The sequence below is a fragment of the Asparagus officinalis genome, chromosome 4, assembly GCF_001876935.1.
Source record: "Asparagus officinalis chromosome 4, Aspof.V1, whole genome shotgun sequence".
Classification (NCBI taxonomy): domain Eukaryota; kingdom Viridiplantae; phylum Streptophyta; class Magnoliopsida; order Asparagales; family Asparagaceae; genus Asparagus; species Asparagus officinalis.
In genome coordinates, this window is record NC_033797.1 from 78,580,835 (window position 1) to 78,596,262 (window position 15,428).

The following is a 15,428-nucleotide window of genomic DNA, read 5'->3' on the forward strand; positions in this document are numbered from 1 at the left end:
ATGGCAAGATCAATTTTGGATTGTGGAGGTGTCAGGTGATGGATGCCTTGAATGCACAGAATTTGGAGGAGACACTTGAGTTAAAAGAGAAACTCGCAGAGATGGAGGATAAGGTTTGGAGGAAGATGAATAGTAGAGCTTGTGGTGTTATTAGGTCATGCTTGATGCTGGATCATATTTATGATGTCATGAACGAGACGTCGGCGAAGAATATGTGGAAACACTCAATGAGAAATATCTTACGAAGAGCATTGAGAATCGGCTTCACTTGAAGAAGAGATTTTACCAGTTCAAGATGAAGAGGGGAGTTTCCATCAGGGAGCATGTTAACAACTTCACTAAGCTACTTTCAGATATGGCCAATGTGGACATTATAGTTGAGGATGAAGACAAGGTGATGCTACTTCTGTGTTCGTTGCCCGAAGATGATTATGGTACGTTCGTTCTCACTGTGATCAATGGAAGAACTACAGTTAGCTACAAGGAGGTGACCTCAGCTTTGGTAAACTATGAGTTGAGGAAGAGTGATGGTGAACCCTCCGAGAAGGCATCGGGAGATGCGTTAGCAGTTCGAGGCCGAGATCCAAACCGTTGCCAGTTCAACCACTCAAAATCAAGGAGTAGGAGTGCCTATAAGAGTGTTGGTAGGAATCAATATCGGTATTGTAAAGAAGAAGGACATTGGAAGATTGACTGCCCAAAGTGGAAAGAAAAAGACGGGAAGAATAAGGGGAAAGCTGCACAAGCTTCAGAGGTGAATGTTGCAAAAGCTATTGGTGAGCATTCAGATTCAGATTCTTCAGGCTATTCATGCCCTGCTTTACCGTCGGTTTGCTATGCGGATTCCACGGAGTGGATGATGGATTCGGGAGCTACATATCACATCTGCCCTAAGAGGGAGTGGGTTTCTAGCTTTGAGGAGCTGGAAAGAGGGGATGTCGTGCTTATGGGTAATGACCACGTATGTCCTATTGGTGGTATTAGTTCAGTCCGGATTAGGATGCATGATGGTGTAGTGAGAGAATTGAAGAAAGTGAGGTTCATGCCGCAGTTGACGAAGAACAACATTTCTCTTGGGACTTTGGAGGTAGCAGGATATCGAGTGATCTTAGAGGATGCTACAGTGAAGGTCACGAAGGTTTCTATGGTGGTGATGCGAGGAGTCAGGGAAAACAACCTATACTACTTGAAGGGCAAGACAGTTATAGGGGATCTGGCAGCTTCTATCGCTACAGAGGAGGACACTACCACCTTATGGCACATGAGACTTGGACACACAGGTGATAAGTCCCTACAGTCATTGGCAAAATAGAGGCTATTGAAAGGTGCTAAGACCTACAAGATGGAGTTGTGTGAGAACTGTGTACTTGGGAAGAAGACTAGAGTGAAGTTTGGCACCACTGTTCATAACACCCGAGCTACATTGGATTACATTCATACAGATGTTTGGGGTCCTTCCAAGAACACATCTCTTGGTGGGGCCAACTATTTTGTCACTTTCATTGATGATTATTCAGGAGGAAATGGGTATACCCTATGAAGCATAAACATCATGTCCTGGATATTTTTGTGGAGTGGAAGAAGAAAGTGGAGCTGCAGATAGGTAGAAAGGTAAAGACTCTACGTTCAGATAACGGTGGAGAGTACAAGAGTGATCCATTTTTATAGTTTTGCCAGGATCACGGCATTAGAAGACACTTCACAAATCGAGAGACACCGCAACAGAATAGGGTGGCTGAGAGATTGAACCGTACCTTGCTGGAGAAGGTACGGTGTATGATGACGCAGAGTGGATTGCCTAGATCCTTTTGGGCCGAGGCGTTAGTTTATATGAGCCATCTCGTGAACAAGTTACCGTGCACTGCGATAGACGGGAAGACTCCTTTGGAGCGTTGGTTTGGTTCGGTGGCTAGTGACTATGAGTCGCTTTGGATATTCGGGTGTCCAGCTTATTATCATGTCAGTGATGGTAAATTAAATCCGAGAGCGAGGAAAGTAGTCTTTGTGAGATTTAGAGATGGAGTTAAAGGCTTTAAGTTATGGGATCCACAGGACAAGAAGATAGTTATTAGCAGAGATGTCACATTTGACGATGCGTACATGATGAGGCCTCGAGCCCCTCAGCAGGTGGAGGGAGACTAGACAGGAGAGATATCACAACAGGTGGAGGATGATGTGACTCCACCCACTCCAGAGAGCACTGTATCCATTGAGGCTCCTACAGAGGTGACACTGAGAGGAGATAAGATGATAGCCGGACAGATAGAGGATACAGTGGATTATGGGACTCATGAACAGGGTCATGTTCAGGGGTCCATTGCAGCAGATAGACCGAGGAGAGATATTTGTCGGCCAACTAGGTATAATGATGTCATGGTCGCATATGCATTATCAGTGGAGGTCGTTGATGATATGGTTCCAGCCACATTCAGGGAGGCAGAGTCTAGCCCCGATTCGATCAGGTACAATCTGAGCTCCAAACGGAACCAAAACCCAACAACGTAGAGCTAAACAAGCTCAAATCTGCATATTAAAAAAACCCGGGGAGTTCGACAAGGAGTATAAATAGCAACCAAAAACCCAACAACATAGAGCTAAACAAGCTCGAATCAGCATAGTAACAAAAAAACAGTCACGAGAGCTCGACAACGAGCACAAATAGCACCAAAAATCCAACAACACAGAGCTTGACGACGAGCACAAATAGCAACCAAAAACCCAACAACATAGAGCTAAACAAGCTTGAATCATCATAGTAACAAAAAACAGCTGCGGGAGCTCGACAACAAGCACAAATAGCAACCAAAAACCCAACAACATAGAGCTAAACAAGCTCGAATTAGCATAATAACAAAAAACAGTCATAGGAGCTTGACGACAACCAAGAAATACTTATTAGGGCTCAGGATAAAAATAGATTTTTCATAAAAGGTTGCCTCGCCTATCAATTTATGGTGAAATGTAGGCTGCTATTTTGCGGGATTGATAAACCCAAACATTATTCACTATGAGAAAGGGTTACATTCCATACAAAATTGCCTCACCTAAACAATACAGAATAAATTTAGGCTGCATTCTCAGTTTATTATCATCATCATTTCCCACCCAAGAATTAGCACAAGCCAATAAGCATTAGCTCAATATGAGAAAGGGTTACATTCATCTTTATTTGTTCTTCATCTACATCATCCATCTACATTCGTTACAAAGCAAAATTAATTTAAGATGTTTATGCAACAATATACAACGATAAAAAATTGATTAATTAACTTACCAACAAAACTCTTGAATATACCTGACATTTTGAATTATAATCATGCTTGACATGATACAAATGTTGTGCGCGACGGAAGTTTTTCTTGTGCAACACGAACAATAACTCGAACTAAGTCACAACTAATATGCAAACACAACCACAGCAAGAACAAATAATTTACGTGGTTCGGCAAGTTGCCTACATCCACGGGGTAAGGGGGAGGGAGCTCTTACTATTAGAAATCAGAGAATACAAGTAGAGTTACAAATCTCTCAGATCAAACCCTAAAACAAAGCTCTTGATCTCTCACAACTCTCCCACAATTGGATGCAACAATCCTCTCTCAAAGACTGCTCAAATTCATCCTTGCTTAACCCTAACAAATTAGGTTTAGGGTTATATATAACTCAGAAACAAATCGGGTCAAAAACCGAAGCCCAGCCCAGAAATCATCGACGGTCGACCGCGGCGGTCGACCGCGCAGGTCTCGCGGTCGACCGCGGCGCACAAACCCGAGAGCAAAATCAATTACAGTCATCCGCGGTCGACCACGGCGGTCGACCGCCACCAGCTCCGACTCCTACTAGTCTTCGTGCACGTTCACGGTCGACCGGGGCGGTCGACCGTCAGTCTGCCTAGCTGATTTCTTTGTTGTTTCCTGTATTTCTTCAATTCTCCACCTCGGTGAATGTTTTCACCAAAATTGAGCCGATACCAAATCATCTAATAGTCCCTCAACAAGCCAGGAAAACAATCTAGAGCTGAAACGCGATCTCCCCACCATCTGAATCAACTGATCAAACCGGCTGCATCTGAAAGACTGTCTACATATCCTCTTGTCCAAGGAATCAAGCCGAACGTAGTTCACCCAAATGGCATCCAAAGGCCTCAGCACTGAAGGATGTTCAAAAGCTTCAAACAATGACCAAATTTCACTCCTGAAACAACTTTGGTCAACATATCTGCAGGGTTGTCATTTGTGTGGACCTTCTCCAATATGACGTCTCCATCATCCAAAACGTCCCGTACAAAGTGGAATCTGACGTCAATGTGCTTCGTACACGCATGATAGACTTGGTTCTTTGCCAAATAGATAGCCGACATGCTATCATAATATACCCGAATGGTCTCCTGAGCGATCCCCAAGTCCTCCAATAAACCACGCAACCATAAAGCCTCCTTAATAGCTTCAGTTACTGCCATATACTCTGTCTCCGTAGTAGATAGAGCCACTGTGGACTGAAGCGTGCATCGCCAATATACAGGTGCACCTGCCAATGTAAAAGCATAATCTGAAGTAGATCGGCGCTTGTCAAGATCTCCAGCATAACTTGAATCCACATATCCAATACAATCCTACCCATTCTTCTCATCCTTCTGGAATACTAAACCAACATCCATGGTGCCTCGAACATACCGTAGAATCCACTTCACGGCCTCCCAATGACCCTTCCCGGGGTCGTGCATGTATCTTGATACCATGCTCACGGCCTGTGACAAATCTGGCCTCGTACACACAATCGCATACATCAATCTACCTACTGCACTGGCATATGGGACCTTCGACATATAATCTCTGTCCTCAACTGAAACAGGCGACATCAACGCTGAATGCTTGAAGTGGGGAGCCAATGGTGTGCTAACTGCTTTTGCATTGCCGTCAAAGCTGAATTTCTTCAACATCGTCTGCAAGTAGCTCTTCTGTGTAAGTTTCAAGCTCCCTTTCACCCTGTCTCTCTCGATCTCCATACCTAATATCTTCTTTGCCTCTCCAAGATCCTTCATCTCAAACTCAGATGATAGCTCCTCTTTCAGCTTTCGAATAGCCGAAAAATTCCTAAAAGTAATAAGCATATCGTCAACATATAAAAGCAAATATATGTGCTCACCATCATGTAGCTTGTGCATATAAACACATGGGTCATATGGGCTCCTCGTGTACCCTCGGCCAATCATAAAGCCGTCGAATCTCTTATACCACTGTCTTGGTGACTGCTTCAAACCTTAAAGAGATTTCTTCAGCTTACTAACCAAATCTTCCTTTCCTGCAGCTTTGAAACCCTAGGGTTGTGTCATGTAGATCTCCTCATCTAAATCACCGTGTAGAAAGGTTGTCTTCATATCCATCTAGACCAAATCCAAATCCAACTGTGCCACCAACGCTAATAAAATCCGTATAGACGAATGCTTCACAACGGGTGAAAATACTTCGTTGTAATCAATGCCCTTAAGCTGTGCATATCCCTTGGCAACCAATCTGGCTTTGAAGCTTATGTCCCCAATAGAAGATCCCTCCTTCTTCGCATATACCCACTTGTAACCAATAGCCTTCTTACCCTTAGGTAGATGTGCAAGTGTCCAAGTATCGTTCTTCTGAAGAGACTGCATCTCCTCCTCCATAGCTTCCCTCCATATGGGTAAAATTTTGGGATACCAAATCGCAATTAAGCCTTTATAAATAGAGAGACATGACCCCTGAACTCACCAAATTGTAGAGAACCTTTGCTTCATTTAAATCATATCTTCCGCAGATTTGTGAGAATAGATGGATATCCCTCCATATAATATTTTCCAGAATTTCTGGAGTTGATATATGTAGAAGAAACATACCAAGAGCTGTTAAGACTGTATAACAGCAAAGTTACTAATCAAGTCAACAGAAAAACAAAAGATTGATTTCAGTTTCTTCCTAATTAATGATCAGCCATTTTGGCATTTACAGTGAAAAATCCTAAATCAGTTGCTAATCCTTTTTCCCCCATGGCAGCAGTTAATATCAATTTCCACAATCTGCTGCATTGTTCACAGATGAAGGTAAAATACAACCACACTAGCATTCTGAAACAAAAAACCATTTCAATAAAAACAGAAACTGAAAAATAATAGCGTGAGAAATTCAGCATTCATTCATAAGTAATAAACATGATGACAATTTTGAAGAACCAAAGTTCTGATATATAGCAGACCAATAAATATTTACAATCATCCACAGGGTGAAGTGTTATAATGATAAGTGAATTAGATTAAAATTATGGCATCAATAGGTAATTAGGTGCCAGAGCTTATTTGAAAAAAATAAAAAAAAAGGTACAAAAGCAGCACGAATTTTAGCAAACCCAGGAGAAAAAGACAGTAATGTACAAAAAATTGTAACAAATATCTGTACAAGATTTCAGTATGTTAAAGTTGAATTACCTTTATACAGTCAATTACAATTTAAATATCTTCGTGTTGCTTCAAAATATTGTAACAGTTATCTATACAAAATTTCAGCACAGTTGAACTTCCTCCTCCTTTTCAATATTCTGTTCCAATAAATATTTTATAATTTAAATATCTTCATGTTTCTTCGTAAATAAACACTTTATTATAACTCAGCAAAACTATATATAGTCAACATTTAGAAAATCACATTACTTCCTAAGCGGCTTATGTACTCCCTTGTAACTATTCAGTTCTTGTTGGTTGAAACTTGATGTTGTAGCTTACTTAAAGAGTTGATTATGAAATATACAACTGCAGTTAGCTTTTATTATCTTATAATAATCCTGATTAGCTTGTTAATGCTTTAATTAATTAAGTGATACTTAAACAATTGATTAGCAATTAAGTAGAATATCCAGGGCATTATATTCTCCCCCACGTTAAATTAAGTTTCATTCTCAAAACTTTACTTGCCTTCCTTCTTGAAACGAGATATATAGATTAGAGCTTCAGATACTAACTCTGATCTATCCAGTCAATTATGAAATCTACCTGTCATTACATGTTAAAGTGTACACCTGTCCTTTCATAAGATAACGAAACTAAATTGATATTCCATCAAATTTTGGTTTTGATCCATTGAATTGAGAATTACTTTGAACTACATGAAAAGCTTAAATATTGGTATACTTCTTAGCCTTTATCAATTCAGCTTTCATTCTAAATGCTAATGTATTAAAATTTAGGGTTTCTACACATCTATCCTCTAAATCTTTGGTATTTTGAGAATTACGTCTCAAGTCTTATTATTTGCCAATTATTATATCCCTTCAAATTAAACTTCTCATTAATCTACCCCAGTGTTATCTCAGGTGCATTGAGGTGCACGCCTCGACGCTGGGCGCTTGGGCGTGCTGAAAATGTGCCCCGCATGAGTTTTCAGGGGCATCACATGATAAGCGCCTCGATGCGCAACATTAATTACACCTCGCACCTCAACGCGCCTCATTGCATCTCACTACTCTGAACCATGCTCTAACTGGTTCTACATCTTCTTATTCCTCCTCTTACCTTCTCTTTTGCCTAGGTTTCCTCATTCTCTTCTCCTTTGCTCCTATATTATTGTCTACTTCATCATCTTTTTCCTCTTTTCTCTCTCTTGTTGTTGCTACTTCTAAAAACTAGAACACTGATTAAGAAACCGCAAATTATTATTCCAAACATTAAGACATTAGTTATTAGTAAATTTAGAAATTATGAATGAATGATTTTGTAGCATATGTTCTTTTATATAATTCATTGTGATTAATTAGACAAAATATGGAAGGTAGAGTTAAATTGAAATTAACACTTTTTTAACTAGTGCTAAGATTATGAACTAAGACCATATTCTGTAATTTGATAAGTGAGGTTATAATCTTGTGCATTTTTTCTTCCAGAAATCATAAAAATGTTGCTTGTTTAATTTGATATATGTATCAAATAATTTTATTTGTGGTATGTGTCTCGCTTCACTAAGGCGTGTGCATTGCTTTGTAAAGGGACTTTGCGCCCTGCATTGCCCCTTGATAACACTGATCTACCCATTATTGACTCCTCTTCTTCCTCAATTGTAGTATGCGTCCCAACATTATACCAAGCAATACTAGGTTATCATTGGCACCATATTTCTACAACAAAGCATACCTATCTCTTTGGAAGACTACCTTTTTTCAGATCCACCACAGTTCTACAGTTTCAGCCGGAAATTTATGATAACTTATGTATTAACATATATGTACATAATGAAGAAATCAGGGGGCTGTAAAATAACATTATCTACAAAATATGCGAATAATGACAGAAAAAATGTTAATAAGGGTATAAAAACGAGAAGCCAATCATGTAGGTCGTCTGGAGACATTTACAATTTAAAGTCATTTTCCTAGCAATCTTAAACTCTCCCAGAAACTATTACCCAGGAATGAAACTGAGATCAAAAGAAAACACATTCCATTAAGGAATGAACGCCAGGAAAATGATGTACTTTAAAATATTGAAAATATCCTGATTTTATGACTTCATATATGATCAAGCAATTGAAAGATCTATGGATATGTGAATTCTACTCAAGTAGTATGTTTTCTGACCATCTAAAAGGCATTATCACAAATTAATTTATATATACTTTACCATTTTCTTGAGAAATATTTGCTAAATAGATATCAGCAATCACCTTGCAATGCATTCAATGGTCCCTTAGTGAATGATAGCTTGCTCGAATTCTACTATACGAATGAAAGATAACAGACTAACTGTGATGTGGGGGCCACGGCTACCACGTGAATGCAGAGAGCCAGCGGAAAAAAACAGCGGACAAAATCCTTTGGCCCACGCGTGAACATCAAAGCCCACCCGAAAGTCTTGTATAAAACCCTTCCCTAGGGTTTTGTGCGGCTTAGAGCAAGGACGTGATTTTTGCGGCTTCAGGAGTTCGGAAGCAGAGGGCGTGCAAAAGTTGGGGGCTGATTTTGAGCGGCTGTTTTGTGCAAACCGAGGAGAAAAGGCAGCGGCTAACTTTGAAAGCAAAGTCCTTTGTTTATTGTTCTTTGATTTGTGTACCCCTTTGAGAGAGATTTTGTAAGAGGGATTTGAGAGTTTGTTTGAGAGGGTTTAGATTGTGAGATTGTAAACCCTAGTTGTATCTCTCCCTCTAATAGTAGATCTCCCCCTCCTTGCCCCGTGGACGTAGGCTATTTGCCGAACCACGTAAAAGTTGTGTTCTTGCTGTGATTTGTAATAGCTTGTAGGATCCCTCGACAGGTCAGTCCTAGAACTGATGAGAGGAAGAGCCGATATCTCACTTGGTTGAGATATCCGCTTCAGATTCTTGTTTCCTTGGTGAGACGAGAATTCTTATCGATCTAATCTCTCTTGTTGTGCTGCCGAAGTGCTGCCGAAATTTCCGCTGCGCACAACAAGTGGTATCAGAGCTCCGGGTTGGACTTGGGAGCTTGTTCGAAGGATTCGCTGAAGGATTCCTATTTGAAGATTAGATCGACAACATGGGAGAAACAAGCACATCGGGATCGTCTCTTTCGAAGGCGATACAGAGTCTGAGCATCAATAACACGAAGATTGATGTTCCGAAGTTCGACGGCAAGATCGGTTTGTGGAGGTGTCAGGTGATGGACGCCTTGGATGCACAAAATTTGGAGGAGACTCTTGAATAGACTTCATTTGAAGAAAAGGTTTTACCAATTCAAGATGAAGAGGGGGTTTCCATTCGGGAGCATGTTAACAACTTCACGAAGCTAATTTCGGATATGGCCAATGTAGATATCATGGTTGAGGATGAAGACAAGGCGATGTTACTATTGTGTTCGTTGCCGGAGGATGATTTTGGTACGTTTGTTCTCACTATGATAAATGGAAGAACTACGGTTAGCTACAAGGAGGTGACCTCAGCTTTGGTGAATTATGAGTTGAGGAAGAGTGATGGCGAACCCTCCGAGAAGGCATCGGGAGATGCATTAGCAGTTCGAGGCCGTGGTCCAAACCGTCGTCCAGGTGATCGCTCAAGATCGAAGTCAAGAGGTGGCCATAGAAATATTGGTAGGAATCAATGTCGGTTTTGCAAAGAAGAAGGACATTGGAAGAACGACTGCCCAAAGTTAAAAGATAAAGCCGGGAAGAATAAAGGGAAAGCTGTACAAGCTTCGGAAGTGAATGTTGTCAAGGCTAGTGCTGACAATTCAGATACGGATTCTTCAGGCTATTCTTGCTCTGCATTACCGTCAGTTTGTTACGCTTACTCTACGGAGTGGATGATGGATTCTGGTGCTACATACCATATTTGCCCTAGGAGGGATTGGTTCTCCAGCTTTGAGGAGTTGGAAAGAGGGGATGTCGTACTCATGGGTAATGATCACGCATGCCCTATTGGTGGTATTGGTACAGTACAGATCCGAATGTGTGACGGGGTGACTCGGGAGCTGAAGGAAGAGAGATTCGTTCCTCAATTGACGAAGAATATCATTTCGCTTGGAACTTTGGAGGCAGCTGGCTATAAGGTGATCTTGGAGAATGCAACTCTGAAGGTCACAAAGGGGTCCATGGTGGTGATGCGAGGTGTCAGGGAAAACAAACTTTACTACTTGAAGGGCAAGACAGTAAAAGGGGGTTTGGCAGCTTCGATTACCACAGAGGAAGATACTACCAGATTATGGCACATGAGATTGGGACACACTGGTGATAAGTCCCTGCAGGTATTGGCGAAGCAGGGGCTATTGAAGGGTGCGAAGACCTGCAAGATGGAGCTGTGCGAACATTGCATACTTGGGAAGAAGACAAGAGTGAAATTCGGCACCGCTATTCACAATACCCAAGGTATATTGGACTATATTCACACAGATGTTTGGGGCCCTTCCAAGCACACATCACTTGGTGGGGCCAACTATTTTGTCACTTTCATTGATGACTATTCCAGGAGGAATTGGGTATACCCGATGAAGCATAAACATCAGGTCCTGGATATTTTTGTGGAGTGGAAGAAGAAAGTGGAGCTGCAGACAGGTAGAAAGGTGAAGACTCTACGTTCAGATAACGGTGGAGAGTATAAGAGTGATCCATTTCTGCAGTTTTGCCGGGATCACGGCATTAGAAGACACTTCACAGTTCGAGAGACACCGCAACAGAACGGGGTGGCTGAGAGATTGAACCGTACCTTGCTGGAGAAGGTGCGGTGTATGATGACGCAGAGTGGATTGCCTAGATCTTTTTGGGCCGAGGCAGTAGTTTATGCGAGCCATCTCGTGAACAGGTTGCCGTGCACTGCGATAGACGGGAAGACTCCTTTGGAGCGTTAGTTTGGTTCGGTGGCTAGTGACTATGAGTCGCTTCGGATATTCGGGTGTCCAGCTTATTATCATGTCAGTGATGGTAAATTAAATCCGAGAGCGAGGAAAGCAGTCTTTGTGGGATTTAGAGATGGAGTTAAAGGCTTCAAGTTATGGGATCCACAGGACAAGAAGATAGTTATTAGCAGAGATGTCACATTTGACGAGGCGTACATGATGAGGCCTCGAGCCCCTCAGCAGGTGGAGGGAGACCAGACAGGAGAGATATCACAGCAGGTGGAGGATGATGTGACTCCACCCACTCCAGAGAACACTGTATCCATTGAGGCTCCTACAGAGGTGACACTGGGAGGAGATGAGATGACAGATGGGCAGATACAGGATACAGTAGATCATGGGACTCAGGAACAGGGTCATGTTCAGAGGACCATTGCAGCAGATAGACCGAGGAGAGAGATTCGTCGGCCAGCTAGGTATAATGATGTCATGGTCGCATATGCATTATCAGTGGAGGTCGTTGATGATATGGTTCCAGCCACATTCAGGGAGGCAGAGTCTAGCCCCGATTCGATCAGGTGGAGGGAAGCTATGGAGGAGGAGATGCGGTCTCTTCAGAAGAACGACACTTGGACACTTGCACATCTACCTAAGGGTAAGAAAGCTATTGGTTGCAAGTGGGTATATGCGAAGAAGGAGGGATCTTCTATTGGGGACATTCGGTTCAAAGCCAGATTAGTTGCCAAGGGATATGCACAGCTTGAGGGCATTGATTACAACGAGGTATTTTCACCCGTTGTGAAGCATTCGTCGATTCGGATTTTATTGGCGTTGGTGGCACAGTTGGATTTGGATTTGGTCCAGATGGATGTGAAGACAGCCTTTCTACACGGTGATTTAGATGAGGAGATCTACATGACACAACCACAGGGTTTCAAAGCTGCAGGAAAGGAAAATTTGGTTTGTAAGCTGAAGAAGTCTCTTTATGGTTTGAAGCAGTCACCAAGACAGTGGTATAAGAGATTCGACGGCTTTATGATTGGCCGAGGGTACACAAGGAGCCCATATGACCCATGTGTTTATATGCACAAGCTACAGGATGGTGAGCTCATATATTTGCTTTTATATGTTGATGATATGCTTATTGCTTCCAGGAATTCTTCAGCTATTCGAAAGCTGAAAAAGGAGTTATCATCCGAGTTTGATATTTGTTGTTATATGTTGACGATATGCTCATAGCTTCCAGGAATACTTCAGCTATTAGAAAGTTGAAAAAGGAGCTGTCATCCGAATTTGAGATGAAGGATCTTGGAGAAGCAAAGAAGATATTGGGTATGGAGATCGAGAGAGACAGGGTGAAGGGGAGGTTGAAGTTGACACAGAGGAGTTACTTGCAGAAGATGCTGAAGAAATTCAGTTATGATGGCAATGCCAAGGCGGTGAGTACTCCATTGGCTCCCCACTTTAAGCTATCAGCTAAGATGTCATCTGTTTCAGTTGAGGACCGGGAATACATGTCCAAAGTTCCATATGCCAATGCTGTGGGTAGCTTGATGTATGCGATGGTGTGTACAAGGCCAGATTTGTCACAGGCCGTGAGCATGGTATCCAAGTACATGCACGACCCCGGGAAGGGTCATTGGGAGGCCGTGAAGTGGATTCTACGGTATATCAAAGGTACCGTGGATGTTGGTTTGGTATTTCAGAAGAATGAGAAGACAGGGCAGGATTGTATTGGTTACGTGGATTCTGATTATGCGGGGGATCTGGACAAGCGCCGGTCTACTAGCGGATATGTGTTTACACTAGCAGGAGCATCGGTGTGTTGGAGATGCACACTTCAGTGTACAGTGGCTCTCTCCACTACGGAGGCAGAGTATATGGCGTTGACTGAAGCTGTGAATGAGGCTTTGTGGTTGCAGGGATTATTGGAGAACTTGGGGATTGCACAGGAGACCCTTCGGGTATATTGTGATAGCATGTCAGCTATCTATTTGGCGAAGAACCAGGTTTATCATACACGCACGAAGCATATTGATGTCAGATTCCATTTTGTTCGTGACGTTTTGGATGAAGGAGACGTCATATTAGAGAAGATCCACACGAAGGACAACCCTGCGGATATGTTGACCAAAGTTGTTTCAGGAGTGAAGTTTGGTCATTGTTTGGAGCTTTTGAACATTCTTCGGTGTTGAGGCCTTTGGAGGCCATTTGGGTGAACTACGTTCGGCTTGATTCCTTGGGCAAGAGGATACGTAGGCAGTCTTTTAGATGCTTGTCGATCAATTTTCGAACAGTATTCTGTTTAGCCTCTCCATCTAGCTTAGTCTGAAGTTTTGCTACTGTCATATAATCCATTGGAAGAGCATAATACAGAGCCTGAACCGAAGGCAAAAGCAATTTTTAAAATAATAATAATTGTGATGTGGGGGCCACGGCTACCACGTGAATGCAGAGAGCCAGCGGAAAAAACAGCGGACAAAATCCTTTGGCCCACGCGTGAACATCAAAGCCCACCCGAAAGTCTTGTATAAAACCCTTCCCTAGGGTTTTGTGCGGCTTAGAGCAAGGACGTGATTTTTGCGGCTTCAGGAGTTCGGAAGCAGAGGGCGTGCAAAAGTTGGGGGCTGATTTTGAGCGGCTCTGTTTTGTGAACCGAGGAGAAAAAGGCAGCGGCTAATTTTGAAAGCAAAGTCCTTTGTTTATTGTTCTTTGATTTGTGTACCCCTTTGAGAGAGATTTTGTAAGAGGGATTTGAGAGTTTGTTTGAGAGGGTTTAGATTGTGAGATTGTAAACCCTACCTCCTTGCCCCGTGGACGTAGGCTATTTGCCGAACCACGTAAAAGTTGTGTTCTTGCTGTGATTTGTAATAGCTTGTAGGATCCCTCGACAGGTCAGTCCTAGAACTGATGAGAGGAAGAGCCGATATCTCACTTGGTTGAGATATCCGCTTCAGATTCTTGTTTCCTTGGTGAGACGGGAATTCTTATCGATCTAATCTCTCTTGTTGTGCTGCCGAAGTGCTGCCGAAATTTCCGCTGCGCACAACACTAACTTGATTGTTTATTTATCACTTCCTGTTCCCCGCACTGACCTACTCTAAACCTTACTTGACTTTAATCGTTTGAACTGCATTATCTACTTACCAATACACGAATGTCAATTGAGCAATGTACTTTAGTTTCAACTAAATTTACATTATTGCAGTATATTTTGATCTACAAGGTTAATAATGATATGCCAAAAATAATCAAGTGTAGTAAAAGATAACACATTGTATATAATGAAGTCTACAATGGCTTAAAGACTCAAATATATATTGCAAAAAGTGCCTGTCGTTTCTAGAGAATTTCTACTGTATAAACAAAATATTTGTTTTTTGCAGCAGCACCATCACTATGTAATATTCTTTCTTATCAATAATAGAGTGGGGGAATGCCTTATAACTAAAAGATAATAATAAGTAAATAACTAACTAACCTTTCCAAAGTAGCAGCAGGCATAACTTGTGTAGAGGTACTGGAAATTTTTCCTTGCAAAAGACAATGTATTACCTACAAACCATTAAGAAATGCATCCAAAATACACAATCAATAGAGCTATTGGACCAACCAGCAACTGTTAATATTCAGAAAGCAGTAGGCCTTCTCTCTCGGCGACTTATTGGGCTGCTTATGACTCCTGAGGCAACAACCTGAAGCAATTCAATAAACCTGTGGTTATCAACCAAATAACGTCACAATAAATTACTATCAGATGATGATGAAACAGTAATGGTTAGATTCTGAAACAGTTATGGTTAGATTCTGAAACAGTAATGGTTTGTAAACAGAGAAATAACTTGTTAGATTTTGAAATAGTAATGGTTTGTAAACAGAGAAATAACTTGTTAGATTTTGAAACAGTAATAGTTAGATTCTGAAACAATAATGGTTAGATTTTGAAACAGTAAGGGTTTGTAGAAAGAGAGATAACTTGTTAGATTTTGAAACAATAATGTTTAGATTGTGAAACAATAATGGTTTGTAGACAGAGAGATAACTTGATCTTGGATAAATTTTTAAAAACAACACTTTTGCAAAATTAATGAGCAATATATACCTTCTCCAAAAAAAACAGCAAAATCGACCAC

The 15,428-nt window shown here is 41.6% G+C and overlaps 1 long non-coding RNA gene across 1 annotated transcript; it reads right to left on the bottom strand.

Moving 5' to 3' along the window:
• On the bottom strand, positions 7,606-14,995 carry LOC109837773. The gene is made up of 2 exons (XR_002246436.1): positions 14,777-14,995; positions 7,606-7,649 (listed from the first exon to the last, which is right to left on the bottom strand). It is a non-coding gene; the product is annotated as an uncharacterized LOC109837773 (long non-coding RNA).